This window comes from Camelus dromedarius, chromosome 18 (genome assembly GCF_036321535.1).
Source record: "Camelus dromedarius isolate mCamDro1 chromosome 18, mCamDro1.pat, whole genome shotgun sequence".
NCBI lineage: Eukaryota > Metazoa > Chordata > Mammalia > Artiodactyla > Camelidae > Camelus > Camelus dromedarius.
In genome coordinates, this window is record NC_087453.1 from 42,043,574 (window position 1) to 42,063,620 (window position 20,047).

General features: G+C 42.8%; 1 non-coding gene across 1 annotated transcript; it reads left to right on the forward strand.

The window, feature by feature from the left end:
- The first annotated feature begins 5,060 nt into the window (after positions 1-5,060).
- Positions 5,061-5,220, forward strand: LOC116147543 (small nucleolar RNA SNORA62/SNORA6 family). The gene has a single exon (XR_004131102.2). It is a non-coding gene; the product is annotated as a small nucleolar RNA SNORA62/SNORA6 family (small nucleolar RNA).
- Positions 5,221-20,047: the final 14,827 nt, after the last annotated feature.

The window sequence follows — 20,047 nt, forward strand, 5'->3', positions numbered from 1 at the left end:
GAAGAATACAGAGCAACCAGAATGCAAGTTGGTGCATTCACCTTGGAAGACTGATGAAAAGTATTCATAAAGTTGAGCATAGATTTACCCCATGACCCAGTGATTCCACATGAATGAAAGAACACGTACAAGCATGCTCACAGCAGCATTGTTTGTAATAGCATAACTGGTAAGAACCCAAATGTCTGTAAACAGTGAAATGGGTAAGTAATTATTACATTCATGCAATAACATACCCCATAGTGATGAAAATGAGTGTTCTATATAATGATACACATGAATCTCACAAACATACCGTGAACTGAGAAAAGCCAACCACAAAAAAAGTATATATCATATGATATATAACAAAACAAGTAAAATGAATCATGATGTTATATTTCTGGATAATAGTCATCTTCGGGGAGAGAGGAGGGAGGGACAGTAATGGGATGGGCTATGGGGGGCTTCTGCAGTGCTGATCACGCTCCTTGTCTTGACCTGGGTGTCAGATACGCAAGTGTCATCATTTTGTGATAATTAATCGATCTAGACATTTACCATTGGTGCACATTTCTGGAAGCATACTCTACTTCAATAAAACTTTAACTATTAAAACTTTGAAATAACATTTTAAATGTCATGTTCCCTATTGGACGTAAGAGTGAGGGAGAATCCATAATCTATGATCGATGTTTCTAGGCATTTTTCCTAATGAAGGGAGACCAATATGTGCAAAATCATTGGGAGAATAAAATTATTTTCTTCAAAAAAAGAAAATATTTTCAGGCTTTTGTGATGAATATTGTTTATGCAAAGATAATAATCATCTTATCTGCTGAAAGAAGGTTCACTAGGCCGAAGAATGGAGTTCATTCTTCCCCAACAAAGAAGATTCAGAGAGCTGAGTCCCTGGGTGTTTTTACTTGGAAAGGTTCACATGAGGATACCACTGGCCCTGCAGAGAGTCACATGAAAGGATGAGGAGTCTGAATCCCCTAGGAGTACCATAATTATTTGCTAGCTCTCCTGTTTTGGAATTCGGTGATTCTCAAAAGCATCCTTTTTGTCCATGCTTCATCCAGCACACAACTCCTGACATTTATTTGCATCAGCCAACTTAAAGGGCACCACCTCTCACTCACCAGGCTGTGCCCAGGCTGCAATTCCTATAGAGGAACTCAGCAGGGTCAAGCTGAGAGGCCCTTGGTTCTTCTGCCGGCGCTGGTGTACCTGTGAGTGCTGGGAAGCGACGTGCACTCTGGCGAGAATCCTGTGTTCTCAGGTCCCTGAGACTCACAGCAGCACGCCGTGAGGAATCAGGACTGGGGATGATAAATCTGGCAGAACTGCTCTTGTCATTACCAGCAAGTTCCCTCTGCCTGGAATCTTAATAGATGGAGGTCACAAATAGAAGCCTCTTGCTACTATTTTTGAGAATAATAATGCAGCTGATATTTGAAGCAGCATCCCCAGCAGCACTCAAAATCCTTCCCATGTGGTGCTTTCATGAGCATTTATAGCACTTAGCTCTTCTGGCTTCTCAGACACCAAAAAGTAAGCAATTCAGAGACACCAACTGAGGGTGAAAATGATCCGTGGTGTTGAATACACACAGTACGTACTCCTGGAACACTTGTCAACCGTTGTCCCACCAGCAACAAAAATGTACTTTCAAGCACTCAACAGAATGCACTCAGCAGCAGACTTTAGTCTAATTGTGTCAGCGAGACGCTAACCAAAATAGTGCTCTAGAGAGGAGCGCCAACCTGCTCCGTTTCCATCACCACTGCCTATTTTAGGGCCCTTGCTGTTCCTCCCCTGGACTGCTGCGGGGGCGTCCCAGTTCACCCCAATACCAGCGTTGTCCAATTAGAACTTCTGTGATGTTGGCAATGTTCTGTGTCCGCCCCATCCAGTGTGGCAGCCACGAACCCCATATGACCAGTGAGCACCAGAAATGTGGCTCGTGTGACTGGGAAATTGAGTTTTTAAATTTAAATTTTTAATTTTAATTTAAATAGATACAAACGTTTATGGCTGGCATATTGAACAGCACAGCAGTGGCTCCTCCATGGCTCTCCCAGCCAATGTCTCCAGCGAGACAGCCCACAGCAATGACAAAATACACAAGAGTGGGGAGCAAGGATTGTAAAAAAAAAAACTAGAGAAGTGTGGCCTGGTACTCACAAATCTCCTTCCCCTTTTTTTTTTTTTTTTTTTTTGTTTCCTGAAAGAAAAGTGTGAAATCTGAATTATTTTTATAATGTTAAATCTCTGTCTTGAAAACATTAAAGACAAAATATCTTGGAACCAAGCCAACCCTTCCTGCTGATCCCATCCAGCCTGAGGGTCACCAGACTAGAATCTCTGTACCAGTTAACTTCCTAAGAGGAGGTGAAACTCTGTGACACCGCTGCTTCAAAAATCACTCTCCACCACCTACAAACAAAGCCCAGGCTCCCACCCAGACACTTGAGGACTCCCCCACTGTGGCCTCAACCTCTCTCTTCCCAGGCTCCCGGGCACACGGCCTTCTACTTGTGCTGGACTGATCTTGGGGTTAGTTCTGCACTTCACCCTCTGGGACGGTTTTCCATGTCCCCTGACCCTTAAATAAAACTCATCTCTTCTTCTCCAAGGATGCTGACAGTCAGGGGTCGGCCGCATGCCTTTTGTACTACGCGTTAGTCCCCGGAAACCAACCTTGTACAGCTTTGCTGTGAGGGCGAGCTACTTCATGAATGTTTGTCCAAGTCAGATGGATTGAACAGCAGTTCCTTACTTCACCCTTTCACAGCACTTTCCAGAGTTCCCAGAGATCTCGGTGTGTTCCAGAATAAACAGGCAGTTCAATAAAAGACAATGCAGCCGACTTAAGGAGAAACTTGTTTGAGTTCTTGGTCACAGTCCTTGGATTTTCATAGCTCAAAGCAGCCAGGGGCCCAGAAGGAAAAAAATCACACCCTAACCAGGAAAAGATTGATACATAACCACCCCAGAAAAAGAACGTAACAATGGCAGTTCTTTTCCTGAGTAAAGGAATAAAGATAATTTCAGAAGGAGTTTTATTCTTCCTACTTCTTAAACATTTTTCATGAAAATGTTATTTCTAGTTAAAAGGCATGCATGATTATGGAAGAAAAATAAAAGGGAAAGGAAATGGCAGAAGGAAAAAACACTCACTCATAATCACATTAGCCCCAAAATAACAACAATGTGTGCATTAGGCTTTTCTATAGCCTTCTTTTTTGTTTGTTTTCTGCCAGTATTTGGTATTCCACTTTTAAATCATCATTATAATACAAAAAATGTTCTTATGATACAAATAAACACTTTCACTTTCCATAACATTCCCTCAGGTGGACGTGCTATGAATTATTTCTCTTTTGTTGGCCATTTAAATTATTTGCAAATTGCTTTCCCGTCAATAAAGTTCGAGGACCATCACCCATGCATGTCACGTTTTCAATATTTAGAATTATTTACTTAGAAAATATTTTTAAAAATAAAATTCCCAAGGCAAAGAGTTTGAATATCTTAATGGTTCTTACATAGAATGCTAAATTCACCACTTTCCTATTGAGATGTCAGAAGGGGAAAACAAATTTAGTGAGGGGGAGGGGAAATGAGCCGCTGACTGGCATCTTGTTCTCAGGCTTGCTCATGACCTGCCTGCAGGGAAAGCCCACTGCATTGTCCGGGGGAAGCATTTTCTCAGGGCTCAGGCCAGTAGAGGTGTGACCCATGAATTGGCAGATTTTCCTTGGCCAATTGCTTTTGACTTATTTAAAAAAAAAAAATAGTTACCACTATGACCAAGCCAGAGTCTGGCCTCTAGTTGTGGTTTCAAACAGACTCACTAAATTTAAAAACACAAAATCACATATGTGAGGCTTGTTCTGTTTTCTTTAGTCAGAGGCCTGCAGGATGTCTTGGGGATGGAGGGGTGGGGTGCACGTGAGGACCAGTGGGAGGATGCAGCCCCCACCCTTGCCTCCACTGTCTGGTTTGTCCACCGTCCTCCTCTTTTCAACTGGTTTGGGAGGACAAGGGACAGAAGGGATCTGGAGAGCCTAGTTTTGTGTATTAATAGCCTCTTCAATAATCCTGAGAAAAGAAGAAACTGTTCTTTCAAAATGGGAACCCAGAATTCTTTGGAATCAATATTTATTCTCATCTTTTTTAGGAAAAAATGAGAGAGTCAGACTCTTGGAGTGAAGCTTCTGCCCAGGTGGCCATGAATATTTTTTCCTTTTCTTTTTCTAATTTTGTAAGTTATGTCCAACTTTTTCAAGTTTTATATGCTATGACCAACCTGTTATTGACCAATTGATAGGAAAATTGGAGGAAGGCAGGGCAGTATCCTCATCCGCTCACACCTGTCAATCAGCCTTGCCTCGTCCTGGAGTCTTCACGCGACTTCTGAGTATTTGGCAATATGGACTTTCAGTCCTGGTGGCTTAGAACCACGGCCATCATCACTCCGATAATTAAAGTGTCACTTTTGCTCCAAGGTACTTTTTCAATGTTTGTTCTCAGACACCAGCATCAGAGCTGTAAAGAAGGGTTATGGGAATTATTAAGCAAGAGCGTATACCCGACGCACCTCTCATGCTGAGAGCTACACCGCGTTGGATTCAAGCACAGCTTTTGAGTTGTTCCCACCTGCTAGCCAAAACTTGTTTGGAAACATCTTGAGTCTGATGTGTCCAGGCCAGCTCTCCCCTGGTACATTTGCATGGAGGTAGAACAGATGGTCACCCCACATTAATAAAGACAATACAGCACCCCCCACCCAAAAGAACACAGACTCCAAAACCTGAAAGAAAAGAAAACATTTTGTCCTTGACGTTTCTTCAGAGAACCGTCAGGAAGTGCAGACTTGGGGAAAGCACCCTACAAGTGTCACAGGTCGGAAGGAGAGTCATCTGATAAAGCTCCCAGCCTGTCTCTTGCAGAACAGCTCAGTGTTTGAGGACAGGTTCTGCGTTCTAATGGACACCGCCTCCTGCAGTCCGCATGGTCAGCAATGTGTTTCCGACCACTTTCTGATTAATCCCTTAAGAAAAGAGAACACCTCTGCTCATGGTTAGAGCTTGAAGTTGAGGCCACTGTTTGGCCGATGAACTGACAAGTGGGGGTAGTGTGGTACCCCGACATGAGGGGCAAGTTTCTCATTAACACTGCAAGGGTCTCTGGCCCCATGATTGGAGTTTGATAGTAACACTTGCTACAAGTATGATTTAAAAAATGAAAGAAGAAAGGAGAACATCTCTCCTGGGAACAACTTTGTCATCACCTTTCCTTTTGAAGATTTTATCAAAGCAAACAAAACAGCGCTCCTTCTGGGTCATCACACTGAGGGCGACCTAAGCAAGAAAGAGGAAGAATGCAGTTCACGGCTTATACTTTCACATGCCTTCCTAAAATGACCCAGTGAGTCCTGTGTGCCACCCACCACTGCCAATCCAAGTACTTTGCTCTGCAAGGCTGGTCTTCTCACTTCCCCCGAACACACCCTGCAATTCCAGCCAGAGTCCACACTGCTCCTTTCGCATCTCCTGCTTAAGTGGCCTTCTTCGGAGCTGGTTTGTGCCTAACACCTCCCTCAGCTTGGAGGCTCCCACAGCTTATGGAGTCCTGACTTCTCTACTCTTGCCATCTCTCCATCCCACACAGTTCTTTTTCCTCCCAGGGTCCCACCTGTGCCCACCCCACTTCGCTTTCTCAGCCATGCTCAAAGAACCCCCAAGACAAGAACCAGATCATAATTTAACTATATTTTTATCTCCCCAAGAACCTAACAAAAAGTGGAGTTCATAAGGAGTGCTCGGGAAATGTTCCCACAGAGGGGAGAGGAAAACATCAAGGGGCAGAGAGGTTAAAAAGTCTGCCCAGGGGTAGGAGTTAATAAATGACAGAGCCAGTGTTCATGCCTCTTCAGCAGGTGGTGGTGGTGGTCGTCAGGACTGCGTGCTCACACTGTGAAGGTAAAGCAGCTTTGCTCCTCAGCCTCCCACCGAGCCTGGGCAAGAGAGAGCTGATGGCACTTAGCATGTGCAAACTTTCCCTCCTCTCCTGTGGGAACTGTGCTGGTCATGGTGCTAAGAAAATGGTCCAGAGCAGAAGAGGCTGCCAGGTGAGGAGTCCTGCCTAGTTTCTGATCACCCATCCCTGAGTGCCCCTGGGAGTGACCCAACCACAGCTCACTCTCCAGTTCCTTTCAGCCTCACTGTCCTTTCAGCTTCCCCGATCACCTTTCAGAGGGTAAATTCAGTCTCGTGTACTTAATCTTAAAGTCTCTTCCCCAGTTCTGGGAGGTGAACAAGGACAGAGCCCAACTTTCTAGGCTGAAAATAAAAAATCAAATTGAACTCATTTACTGACTCTAAATAGCCTCTGTATAACAGCCAAGCCACCCCTAATTAAGTCTAAAATGATGCTCTCCTATGAGCTGTGCTTTATCGATTATACTCAGCTCAGCACCAATCAATCATTCTATCTAGGATGTCTATTTCAAGCTGCAACTGATGAGTGAGGCTTTATAACACTTCGTGGGATATACATGGGCTCCAGCTGGACACTGGGAGGTTGTTATTCAACCTCCCAGGCAAAGGTTTCCACCAGAGGTCTTGGATGCACTCCTCTGTGTCCCAGTGAGGCCCAGGTTGCTGGGTCAGCAAAGTTCTGATCAGCAGACATAAGGACGCCTTGTGTTCCTGGACCCAAGGGGGGAAAAAACCCAAATTCATCCTTTCTGGGGTTTCACTAAAACTCTGTCTCTGAAGACTTGGTGTATAAAGAATCTATAGCTACATTATAAGTCACCCCAAACTTCCTGGCTGAACACAATTACTTATTCAGCTCATGATTCCAGGGGTTGGCGATCTGGGCTGGGCTCAGCTGGCTGGTTCTTCCGCTTGTCTCGGCTGGGCTCACCCACGTGTATCACACCAGCTGCCCAGCCAGCGGGGAGCTGGCTGATTTAGGATGCCCTCTGCTGAGACAGCTCCTCTCTTCCAGTGTCTCCTGCCCTCCAGCAGGATCCCCCAGGCTCGTTCACAGGTCTGCTGCTGGATGGGGCTCCACGAGCCGCAGGAGAGAGAAAGCAGTAATGCAGGAGTGGTTTTCAAGTCTCAGTTTACGTTGCATGTTTGCCTTCGTTCTGTTAGCCAAAGTGAGTCACACGGACAAATCCAGAGTCAGCTGACCACTTGATTCTCTAGCACAGTTTTAATCTACCCATGGTCCTGCATTTCGGCTAATTTGGAGGTGGGGGGAGCATGACTTGAGTTCCTGCCTACCTTTCATTTTCAAAACATTATCTCTTGATCATCTACCATGTAGCAAGCACGGCTGGAATCATCTACATGGGTTGCATGATCCACACAGTAATCCTACAGGGCAGGAATTGTTGTGTCTATGTCACAGACAAGGGAAATGAGGCTGACACAGTGAAGCGAGCGGCTGGTCCAAGGTCGCCCCTCTTCCATAAAATGGCAGAGATGGGATTTGAACTCAGTTTCATTTGAGGCCAAATTTCATGCTCTTAACTATCAACCACCCCTTCCTATAAACCCCTAAATGTTTATTAAAATGCTTTAGTGTTTTCCTTTTCAATTATGAGGCACTGGATAACTTGCTAGAGAGGATGGTGATTACTATGCATACACTGCCACAGGCAGATGTGTCTGCTTCCAGAAGGTTCTTCCTCAAGGCCTAGAGAAGCCCAGGAGTGAAGACAATACAAAGGCCCAGCTCTGCCCTCAGGCCTCTTCTGAAATGGGGCAGGTGAGCCGCAGGGAGCCACCGAGGCCAGGGCGGCTGTGGGTCCTCCGGGGGCATTCAGGGCTGCTGCGGGCCTGCCTGAGGGTACAACAGGGTGCCCCCAAAACAGAAAAAAGAGAATCACCCTCCACTTTCCAAGATGTCAAAGCCAGCTCCTCACATTTCACAGAGATAGATAACTGGCCGTGATTGGCATACAGCTTGGAAAGAAAAGGTGCCCTGGGACCCCCTCAGGGGTCTCAGAAGAGAATCCTAAAGGCAAGAGCCTCAGATTAAACTGCCAGGTTCCATTTGCAGAAAGGAAGCCGCCGCTGCCCCAGCGCCTCCCTCCAGGGTGAGCCCCAGGCGTTTACGCTCTTCGCTCTGCCGCTCCCAGCCCTGTGCTCACAGCGACCTGCAGAATCACAAGCTGCCAATTCAAGAGTCTGGAAACAGACTGGCTGGCTAGGAAGGGAATGAGCAGGGGGCTGGAAGGAGAGCAGGCCTGCTGCCCTTATTCAGTGCTCTGACAAGGGAACTGATTAGCGCATTGCAGCACGTAAGAGGGTTTGAATTACGGCTTCATATTATACTTTCACTGCAGCCCTGGAAGGAAGGTCAAGAAGGGACAACCACCTTGGCTTTGCAGGTGAATGTGGCACTGATCTCTGTGGGTAACCTGCCCAAGATAGTGCCCTGATTGTGCGGCTTCGGTAAGAGCCACACCCAGGTCTTCGGACATCATGGTTTATGTTTTATTTTGCTTTAAATTTTCTCTCATGCTTGGCTTTCTGTGGACACCCTCGGTTCTTGAATTATTTGATGAAAGGAGTGCTTCTGTAATTCTAAGCATGGCCTCCCCACTTCAGTTCCTACAGCCACAAGTAAAACACCCCAAAACAACTCCTGCCGTGGCTTACAGGGCCAACATGGGCTATATGGGAATTAACACAACAGCAGTTACTTGTTTCAATTTTCAAGGTAGTTTCAACAGTACTTTTGGGTACCTCTCAAAGACTAACTCACTGAGAAAACTGGCCGGAAGAAGAGGTTCAGAGTCCCTAAACCCTCACTGACTTGTTCCCAAGGCTGTAAGGTCCCATGGCTTGAAAACCTCCAGCTGTCTCCCTGAGCACACAGGACAGCCACCATGTTGTCAGCTGGTCCACAAGACCTGCCACCATTATTCATGCGGTTTTGTTTATTTTCCCTACATCCTCAGCTTTGGTTAACTGACTCCCCAAAGTTCTCCCCAGCTCCTCTTTGTAGGAGATGGACTTTGCTTTTAGAATTTGTTGAGGCCCATTCTTAAGGATGGTTAGGCAAAACAACCTGGACTCATCCTTGATTCTTTCCTCTCACACCCTGTGTTCAGTCCATCAGCAAACCCTGGTGGCTCAGCCATTCTCATCACCCCCACTGCTCTGTGGCTGGTCCAAGCCCAAAGCCTCCTCAGTGTGGATTATTTGACATGATCACATATCACACTTTGTGGTGGTTATTTTTACTGCACTGGGTCCTCTTTGAGGACGGAGACTATTATTTTTATATCTATGTACAAGAATGCCACTGTCTCATGTGTGAATAGCCATTTACAGTTCACCCGCATTTTTCTTCTCACATATTGGACTCCACCATTTCACAGGTGAGGACAGTGGTTCAGAAAGGTCACCTACTACAGCTAAAGGTACGGATCTCCCGGGTGATAGAGTGGGCCTTTGGGTTCCAAATCCATTGCCTTGTACCTTGGAGCAGGCACTCATTAAATGGTCATTGAAAAGTATCCTTACTTTTTCTAAACAAGAGTAGGCAAAGGTGGGAGGAAACTTGAACCCTGCATCTATTCAGGTGTGTGTTTTGAAAGAATTCACCAGGGCAATTTATTAACTTAATTAACATGCTAACCAATCAAGACATTATCCAGAGTTTTGTTTGCATTGTTATAGGCCCCTCAAAAGGAACTGAAGAATTTTTTTCACCGCCAGGAGTATTCAAAATGGCCCCAAATTGAAAACCATCCAAATTTTCATCAACAGGAAAATGGATTAAAAAAAAATACAGTATAATCACACAGTGGAATCCTACAAGGCAATGATAACAAATATAAATGAAACATTGTTACAAGTGAATCACACACGCATGATGTTGAGTGGGAAAAAAACAAAACACAAAGGAGTATGTACAGAATCATTCCATTTACACCAAGTCTAAGAACAGGAAAAAAAATATTGATGACAGATGTCAAAATAGTAGTTACTTCTGGATGGTGGGGAGGGTGACTTTTGATTATGAAAGGGTACAAGGGAGCACTATGAGGTGCTGGGGATATTCCATGACAAGATACAGCAAGCTCCAGCCATGGGACAAATCTGACCCATTGCCTGATTTGGTAAAGTTTTCTTGGGACACAACCAGGCCAATTTATTTACACACAGGCAATGACAGAAGGAGTATTACAAACAAAGACTTTCCCTCCCCCATTGCCCCACAGCCCGCTTTCCCCTTTGGTGACCATAAGTTTGTTTTCTATGTCTGTGAGCCTACTTCTGTTTTGTAAATAACTTCATTTGTATCATTTTTTTGAGATTCCACATATGAGGGATATCATATATTTGCTGTTCTCTGAGTTATTTAACTTAGTCTGATAATCTTTAGGTCCATCATGTTGCTGCAAATGGCATTATTTCATCTTTTTTATGGCTGAGTAATGTTCCAGTGTACTTATGCACCACATCTTCTTTATCCAGTCATTGTCAATAGACATGTAGGTCTGCAACTACCTGGCCCTCCACAGAAACAGTCTACTGACTTCAATTGTATATCGTGATCTGAGTAGTGGTTCCGAGCATGCTTACATATGAAAAACTCCATCAAACTATATACTTTCAATTCTTACTCTAAACACTTAAGAAGAAGGAAAGGAAGGGCAGGAAGGAGGGAGAAGGGAAACTTTAAAAATACAGAAATAGTCCTAGAACAAGTCACTTGTAAAGGTCATGCCGGGCATCCAGGGGTGGATGGGAAGAGATACAAGCACATTGTGAGCGAGAACTATGTCTGGAGCTGCCGAAAGGGGGAGTAATATTATTTTTCAAATGGACTCATTCCATCAAGGCTTTGCAACCATTTTTTGGAGTCACAGATGCTCTTGAGGCCCAACGTGAGCCTGAATCCTTACTCTCCTTCCTTCCTCAATGGGCGACTTTAAACAAGTACCTTACTATCGCCAGCCCTCAATTTCTTCATCTGTAAAATAAATATAATAATAATACCTATCTCAGTGTAGGAGAATTAAAGGGCATTAATATATATGAAGTGCTTCAAACAGAACCTGGGGAAGACCTCTCAGTAACCACTGATGAGAGAACACGATGGAAACCGTGATGCTCTCGCCAGAAAAAGAAACTCACGTACATTTGCAGGCTTTGAAGCAGGATAATGGGGCATGTAGGACATCCCATAAGCCCACAGTGGCCCTAGTTGTTGCAGTTAAGGCATCACAAAGGCATGGCAGGCCCTGGGCTGGCTCCAAAGCCCCAAGAACACTCAGGGCTGGCACACAGCACTCCTCTCATCGCAGACAACAAGCAACAGCCCTGAGGGGGGCCTCTGCCAGCCTGCTGGCACACTGACATCTAATTGTACCAGCTTCCATGCTAACTTGCCAGGTGATGGGATCCAGGAAGCGCTGCAGGGAAGCACTGAATGGCACCTGCTGTGGGACAAAGCCAGTCCTCTACCTGGAGCTGCGCCTGCGCGTACGAAGATGCAGGCAGTAGAGCCCACAGCAGCCAGGCTGAGACCAGAGCAGTCGGGATAATAGCTCATCAAATTCATTCATCTCCACTGCCTTCAGGGGCCATTTGTCATTTGGCAGAGCACAGCTGGCCTCCCCAGACATACATTGTTTGTAAGAACATGGCGGGGTGGCGGGGGAGTCATGTCCCAGACAGCTGGAAGGGCCCTGACTCCACTAGACAGGTGTTGTGATGCATTGCTCGGTGTGGGAGCCCAGACTTCCTCCACATGCAGCTTGGGGAGAGTGTGAGCAGGTGCCTGCTGGAGCCGTGCCCCTGGGACACGTGTGTTTGATGTTCCTTGGCACTCAGGGTTATCTGAGAGAGCTGAGGCCACTGGTTACTTCCTGCAGCCAGGCCTTACTGGCACCAGGGGCCATGAAAGGGCTGAGAATTGAACGAATTGCTGTCCTACCACAGGGAGGGGGTAGAGGAAGCTTTGTGATTTGTCTGCAAAGGACCAGATAGTCTCTCATCTTCTTACTGTTTCTCCAGCAGGAAGACAACCTAGATTCCTTAATGTTTTCTGATACCTTGTTCATACGTGAGCAGTAAGAATCAGACAACCTAACTACCTCAGCATCTTTTTCCCTAAGTAGGGATTATCTCGCTTGTTCTATCTGGCTTTTGGGGTTCTTGTAAAAGTCACTGACTGCTAATGGATCTGCTTCCAAATTCACTCACATTGTTGGCAGAATTCACTTCCTGGCAGCCACAAAACAAGGCTCTTGGCCAAAGGTCACCCTCAGCTTCTAGAGGCTCCTGCAGTCCCTTGCCATGTGGCTGTTTCCATAGTATGTGTCGCATGACATGGAAGCTTGCTTCCTCAAAGCCAGCAGAGGAGAAGAGAGCAAGTCTAGTAGCAAGAGTCATATATAATGTAACATCATAGGAGAAACATCCCATCAATTTGCCATATCCTGCTGGTTAGAAGCAAGTCACAGATTCTACCCACATTCAAAGGGAGGTGATTAGACACAGGTCTGAATACTAAGAGGCAGGAATCATGGAGTCACTGGAAAGTCTATTCATCATGGAGAATGAAAAGAGAAGTTCCAATCTAGGGAGCCATGGACATCAAGAGGAAGTGATCAGTTGTTAGGGATCCTGAGATCCAGAAGAAGAAAAGGTCAATCATATTGGTATTACTGAACTTCACCTTGAAGCATAGATGAGAAAAATATATATACACACAGAGCTCTCAGAGTTTGCACTGCAATCTCATATGTCACTTAACATTGCTGCACATCCTGCAATGGAGCTTCATTTGACAGAAGAAAAAGCTGAGATTCTAAGGGGTTGAGTAACTTTCCCAGGGTCACCAGCTGATAGATGACTAAGCCAGAACTGATATGCAGGACTTCCATTCCCTAAGTCCATGTATTTCTGTAGTTCGGTTGTAAAAGTGGATGATTTGACAGTGACATCAGCAGAAATGATGGAATAAAGACCTCTGAAAATCCTTTCCTCCATCAAAGCAGTAAGAACACTGGCAAAAAAAATTTTTTTTTAATAAAATACACTCTTAAGAGCTCTGAGAGTTAACCAAAGTCTTGCAACACTGTGGAGAGTCTTCATTCCAGAAAAAATGTTTGAATCTTGGTAAGAACAGATAGTGGTACTTTAACTTGTCCTGTACCCATCTCCTCTCGCCAGCCCCATGGTAGCCTTGAAAACTAATAGCCACAATTACAGTGAAAGCCAGCAGCCTAGAAGCCACTGCAGGGAAACACTCCTCAGATCATTCTACAAAATCTATGTGATCTCTATCAAACTGTCAATCAACTTTTTTCCAAAAATTAACAAAATGATCCTAAAATTCTTATGGAAATACAAAGCAGAATAACCCAGGATAACCAAAATCATCATGAAAAAGAACAAAGTTGAAAGACTAACATATCTCAATTTCAAGACATCCTATTAGCTACAGGAATCAAGACTATGTGGTACTAGCATAAGGATGGATACACGGAACAATGGAATAGAAGTGAGATTCCAAAAATAATTCCTTATGTTTATGCTCAGTTGATTTTCAACAGGGATGCCAAGACAATTAATGGCAAAAGAATAGTCTTTTCAACAAATGGTATTGAGACAACTGGATAGCTACATGCAAAAGAATGAAAAGTTGGATCCTTACCTCACATCATATAAAAATATTAACTCAAAATGTGTCAAAGACCTAAATGTAAAGACCTAAAACTCTTAAGAAGTAACCTTAAGCATAGATCTTGTGACTCTGGATGAGGCAATACTTTCTTAAATATGATACATACCACCCCCCCCAAAAAAAAGAATTAAAAAAAAAGAAAGAAAGATGAGTTTCATTGAAATTAAAAACTTTTGTGCTCTGAAAGATACTACCAAGAAAGTGAAAAGAAAATGTACAAAATGAGAGAAAATATTTGTAAATCACTTGTCTGAAAAAGGACTTGCATTCATAATATACAAAGAACTTTGACAACACAATTATTTTAAAAAAATAAACCAATTTTTTAAAGGGAGCAAAACATTTAAATAAGCATATCTACAAATGGACAGTAAGTCCATGAGAGGATGCTCAACATCATTAGTCATTAGGGAAACATGAATCAAACACAGTGAGATGCAGCTTTGCACCCTCTAGCACAGCTGTAATCAAAAAGACAGATAGTAACAAGTGTCGGAAAGAATGTGGAGCAATTAGAATCCTCACGCACAGCTGCTGGAAGAATGATACAGCAAAATGACACCGCTGCTGTGGAAGACTGGTAATTCCTCAAATGACAAAGACAGAGTTACCATGTGACCCAACAATTCCACTCTTAGGTATGTACCCAAGAGGACTGAAAACATATGTCCACATGCAAACTTGTATAAAATGTTTATAGGAGCATTATTCATAATAGTCAAGAGCAGAAACAACCCAAATGTCCATCAACTGATGAATGGACAAATAAAACTTGGGGTATTCAGACTACAATGGACTATCATTGAGCCACATAAATGAATGAAGTACTGATAAACTCTATAACATGGATGAGCCCCGAAAACATTATGCTAAGTGAAAAAAGCCAGACCCAAAAGGCTACGTATTACATCATTTTATTTGTATAAAATGTCCAAGATAGGCAAATCCATAGAGACATAAAATATGGAAATGGGAAATGACTGATAATGGGTACAAGGTTTCCTTTTGGGATGATGGAAATGTTCTGGAATTAGATAGTGATGATGGTTGCACAACTTTGGTATTGTACTGAAAATCACTGTATTGAGCACTTTTGGGTTGAATTTTATGGTATGTAAACTATATCTCAATTTTTAAAAAAGATTGATGAACTAATTAATGGAAAAGAAACTTGAAGTGTGAGAAATACACAATCATACAATATTACCTGCTCAGTATTAACCTTAGGATCTTTTCTGAGATTACTAATTAAATATTTGCCCAAATTGACTGTAAGTATATGTAGTATATATATCCCCATACACAAATGCTTAAAGTATCTTAAACAGTATGTCTGAGTGGGATGGGAGGTGAGACATCTTAAAAAGCTACTTAAGAATCATAGACATTTCTGGTTGGCACAGAAAATGGTACCATCACTGTTTGGAAGCTTCTTATAAAATTAAACAATATATATCTACCATATAATCCAGCAATTTCATTCTTAAATATTTACCAAACAGTAATGAAGGGATGTGTTCACAAAAGATTTGTACAAGAATATTCATAAAAGCCTTAGAAAAGCAACACCAACCTGGAAATAATCCAAATGTCTATCAACAGGGGAATAGTTAAAGACATTGTGGTATATCCATGCAGTGGAACACCATTCAGCAACAAAAAATGAATGAATCTCTCACAACAATAAAACTGAATTTCACCGACATCATATTCAGCAAAAGAAGCCAGACTCAAGATAGGATACACGGTAGGGGAACATGCTGAATTAATTTGCTGTGAAAGAAGTCAGAAAGTGCTGGTCTCCAGGGGAGAAGAGAATTGACCGGAAAGAAGCATGAGGTAACTTTCTAGAGTGACAAAAATGTTCTTTATCTTATTTTGCCTGGTAGTAATGTGATTGTATAGAATAATTCAAATCAACTGAACACCTATGATCTAATGAATTTTATTATATGTGATTTATAGTTCAAAACAAAAATTTTACACAAATTATATATTATATAGTTTTTATATACTATGTACAATGGTATATAGTTATATACAGTTATAATATTTTTTTAATTCAGAGAATTCTGATGTGCAACCACATTTAGGAAACACTGATTTCATCTAAGAACTCTTTTTTTTTTTTTCCTTAAGCTTCGGGAATAGCCTGTATAACAATTTCCATTTACCAACTTTTTTTTGAACTTCCAAGTGGACTCTGAATTGAATTGGCTTCAACAGCCTGCGGAAGCACCATTTTAAAGAATTAAGCCATACATTAATTTATTTTATAATGACAAATCCAGCTTTCTTCTAAGCCTTTAATTTCAATCATCTGTCTCCTCAGGGCAGAGCCTGGCTAAATTGTGTGCCTATGCTATTTCTCTAAAATTCCTAGTGCAAACAGAGAACATAGTTCCCGGACATAATTGATATGTTAGGGAGCACATTGTCACATTCTCTGTTATGACTATGGGAGGTGCACTTAGAGCGAACAGGAGGCTTGTGTTTACACAAGATGAGAACATCAAAGTGTTTCAGCTGAAGCTGCTGGTCACATTGATTTTACGGAGAAGTTGGCAGTACTGTCTGTATACAGAAAATCCCACACTCCACGGCAGCATGTCCTACATCTCCTGCAAGAGACGCCTTTGTCAACAAAGGCTTGCAGACAACCTTTCAGCCCTCAGAGTTATTCTTTGAGGGAGAAAGATTGAATAAACACTACAGAAAAAACACATCCCAGAGAGCACAGAGACCCTGCATCAAGAGAATTTAAAACCAGTTCTGGGGCTCAGAGTGACATCTTTGAGAACACTGACTAACTGGAGGGCAGGACTCCTAAGTTTATGGGAGAAGACTCAACAGTCCTTCAAAATGTGAACATGACACTTGCTAACCCCCAAAGCAATCATCCAGACATGCTCACTCTTAATTTTCCTTCACGTTAAAAAAGAAAAAAAAAAGAAAGAAAAAAAGAAAGAAAGAAATGAAAACAGGGTCAAGTATGAGCACTTAGTATTTGCAATGCAACAACTTCTGAGTGATGTCCATGAATGAAGTTTGGAAGGATGGTGGTCAACTCAATGTATTTTCTAATAAAAATTTTAATAGCTTGATTGAAAGCATACTATGTGGAAGGTACTGTTCCAAGAGTTTTAAGAACAGGAACTCACTTATTTCCTCAAAACAACCCTATGAGTTCAGCATTAATATTATCAGCATTCTATAGTTGAGAAAACTGAGGCCCCACAGTGGAAGTTAGTGGTGCCCAAGGGCAGGCAGCTAGTAAGTTTCCAAGCTGGGTTTTGAGTGGGGTTGGGCTGGCAAATTTGGCTGCAATTTGAAATGACCTGGGAAACTTTCAAAAATTCTGATACCTGGGAACCACTCCTAGATGCAGCCTGGGCATCTCCATTTTTTAAATCTAACCAGGTGATTCTAATTAACAACCAGGGTTGAGACCCACTAGTCCAGAACCCTCACAGCTTATGTCTCTGGTCTGCTGCCTTCTCTGAATCATTGACTGAAATTCTTCTTTAAAAAAAAAAATGTTTATCATTTTTTTAGAGGAGAAGATAAGTAGGCTTTTATTTATGTATTTATTTTTAATGGAGCTACTGGGGATTGAACCCCGGGCTTTGTGTATGCTAGGCACACACTCTACCACTGAGCTATATCCTCCCCTCTGAAATTCTTCTAAAGTGAGCCTCCCTAACCTAGGATTTGCAGACATCCAGGCTACAAACATTTCCAAAATTGAGTATTTTGTCACATACAATTTTCTTAGTAAGACAATTTCATCGGATTCTCTGAAATAACCTTGACTCAAAGTTAAGAACTATTCCAAAGGGAAGTATAAATCAGAACATATTGTAGCAAATGTCTCAGTGAGTATTTAATTTGCTTGGGTTTTTTTTTTTTTTTAATTTATCTCCTGTGGTGGCAGAGGAGCCAGAAAGTCACTTAGCTTTCAGGAGAAAATCACAGTGGAACCACAAAGATGTCCTTTTCCCTGAAGAAGGAAGTAGAAGCCCTGGGTAGCAATCAGGGTAGCAATGTGGTCTAGAAAAAGGGGATAAAGTGACAGGTTAGTGTACCTCAAGGAGGAGAAGCTGTAAGTCCCCGGTGAAGATGTGGAGTCAGGAGACTGCAGGTTTGCGATGGCTTGAAAAACAACCTGCTGACTTCCTAGGGTCCTTGTATACAGAGAACTGATAAGCTCAACCAAAGAAGAGCATGCACGGTGCAGCTGGCCCTCATAAGGCAGGTGGTTCCTTCCAGGAGCCCCAGCACCTTGGGCCAGCATTGTCCCTCAGGCTGAGAAGTTCTAAAAAAGAGAAACGGTGCTGACCTGGTGTAAGGAGATATTAGCAAAGATTATTGGCAGACATGATACCTGAAACCCCTCAGGTCTTTTGGAGGATTCATAAGCAAATGAGATAGTTTTCTTTGGTGTTCCATCTACCTGCCAACTGCTGGCAGCCTCTTATGCAAAGAAAGAGAAACAAAGAGGACAATGAGTTTTTCTGTGAATTTTCTAATTTATCAGAGAAAAAGTATCAAGAGCTTACTCTCCAGTGTAAGATAAATCCAAATTCAAATGTCCTCTCTGCCATTGACAAGTGATGTTGCTTTGAAAAAGAGCCTTAGATTCTCGAGCTCTCACCTGGGAAATGGGGATAATAATGCCACATACCTGCTAGGGTTGTTAGAAACACTGATGAGGCATGCATCTATAGTGCTGACCATGTGCAGCACACAGTAAGCCCTCAACAAATGCTAGCTATATTGAAAGGTATCTGATGTGGAGCATAGTTAGTACTCAGTAAATGTTTCTTCCATTCTTTTCTTTCTTCCCTTACCCTCCTGCAGTCAATTAAAATGGCCACAGAATCTTTATGGCTCATCCCATTAAATGAGTCTATTCCCTCACAACTTGACCCTAGGCTGGCTTTTAACTTGCTTAGGTGTCAGGCAGCCTTCTGTGTTTGCATCTCACGTGCTCTTTCAGCAGCTTCTCTTGCTCTTTGGGAATGCTGCTGCTGTGTGGAGAAGCCTGAGCTGGGATGCTGAAGATGTGTGACCCAGCCACAGGCCAGCACCACCCTGCCATACACAAAAGGGAAGTCATCCTGGACCTTCCATCCCTGATGAGCCTCCAGATGACAATAGCCACAGAGTGACCCCAACCAAGACCAGAGGAAGAACCACCAGGAAGTGCCTAGCCCAGAGGGCTGACTCACAGAACCATGACAGTATTTGTTGTTTTAAGCCACTAAATTTAGGGGTGGTTTGTTACACAGCAGTAGATAACTGATACATCTTCCTCCTTTCTTGTTCAGTATCAGTGAGCCTCCAGATGATTCAAATTTATTAGACATAGTTGAGAGCTAGGGGTTAGAAGATGGTACGAGAAGCTAGAATTTTGTAACAGGAGAGACTCAGATGCTTCCTGGCAGTTCCTGTAGGGCAGCTTCCACTGGAGCAAGAGAGAGATGCATTTGCTTGGTTGTCTTAAGTGAGCTCACTAACTTCCATCAATATCTCTGCAATTGCTCATTATCCCAGATGAAAAACAACATGCAGAATTGAACTGGAAGAAAGCACTCTAACTGCACTATATAGACATAACCTATAGATAACAGCCGCTTAAAGAATATGATGCCAAAGTATCTCTTAGCACCACAGAAAATGTGCACTGTGCAATTTTTAGGTTAACCAATTAAAAAACTCAAGCCCACTTAGAGGTTTATCCCAGAGACACAAGGGTAGTTCAACATACACAAATCAATCAATGTAATACATCACATCAGCAAGAGAAAGGACAAAAACCACAAGATCATCTCAATAGATGCAGAAAAAGCATTTGATAAAATTCAACACTAATTTATGATAAAAACTCTCACCAAAGTGGGTATAGAGGGAACACATCTCAACATAATAAAAGCTATATATGACAAACCTACAACCAGCATAGTACTCAACGGTGAAAAACTCAAAAGCTTCCCACTAAAATCTGCGACAAGACAAGGCTGCCCATTATCACCTCTCCTATTCAACATAGTCTTGGAAGTCCTAGCCACAGCAATCAGGCAAGAGAGAGAAAAAAAGGGATCCAGATTGGAAAAGAAGCAGTAAAAGTTCACTATATGCAGATGACATGATACTATATATAGAAAACCCTAAAAGGTCCACACAAAAACTACTAGAGCTGATCAAAGAATTCAGCAAGGTAGCAGGTTACAAGATTAACATACAAAAATCAGCTGCATTTCTTTACACTACCGATGAATCAACAGGAAAAGAGAGTAACGAAACAATCCCCTTTAAAATAGCACCCAAA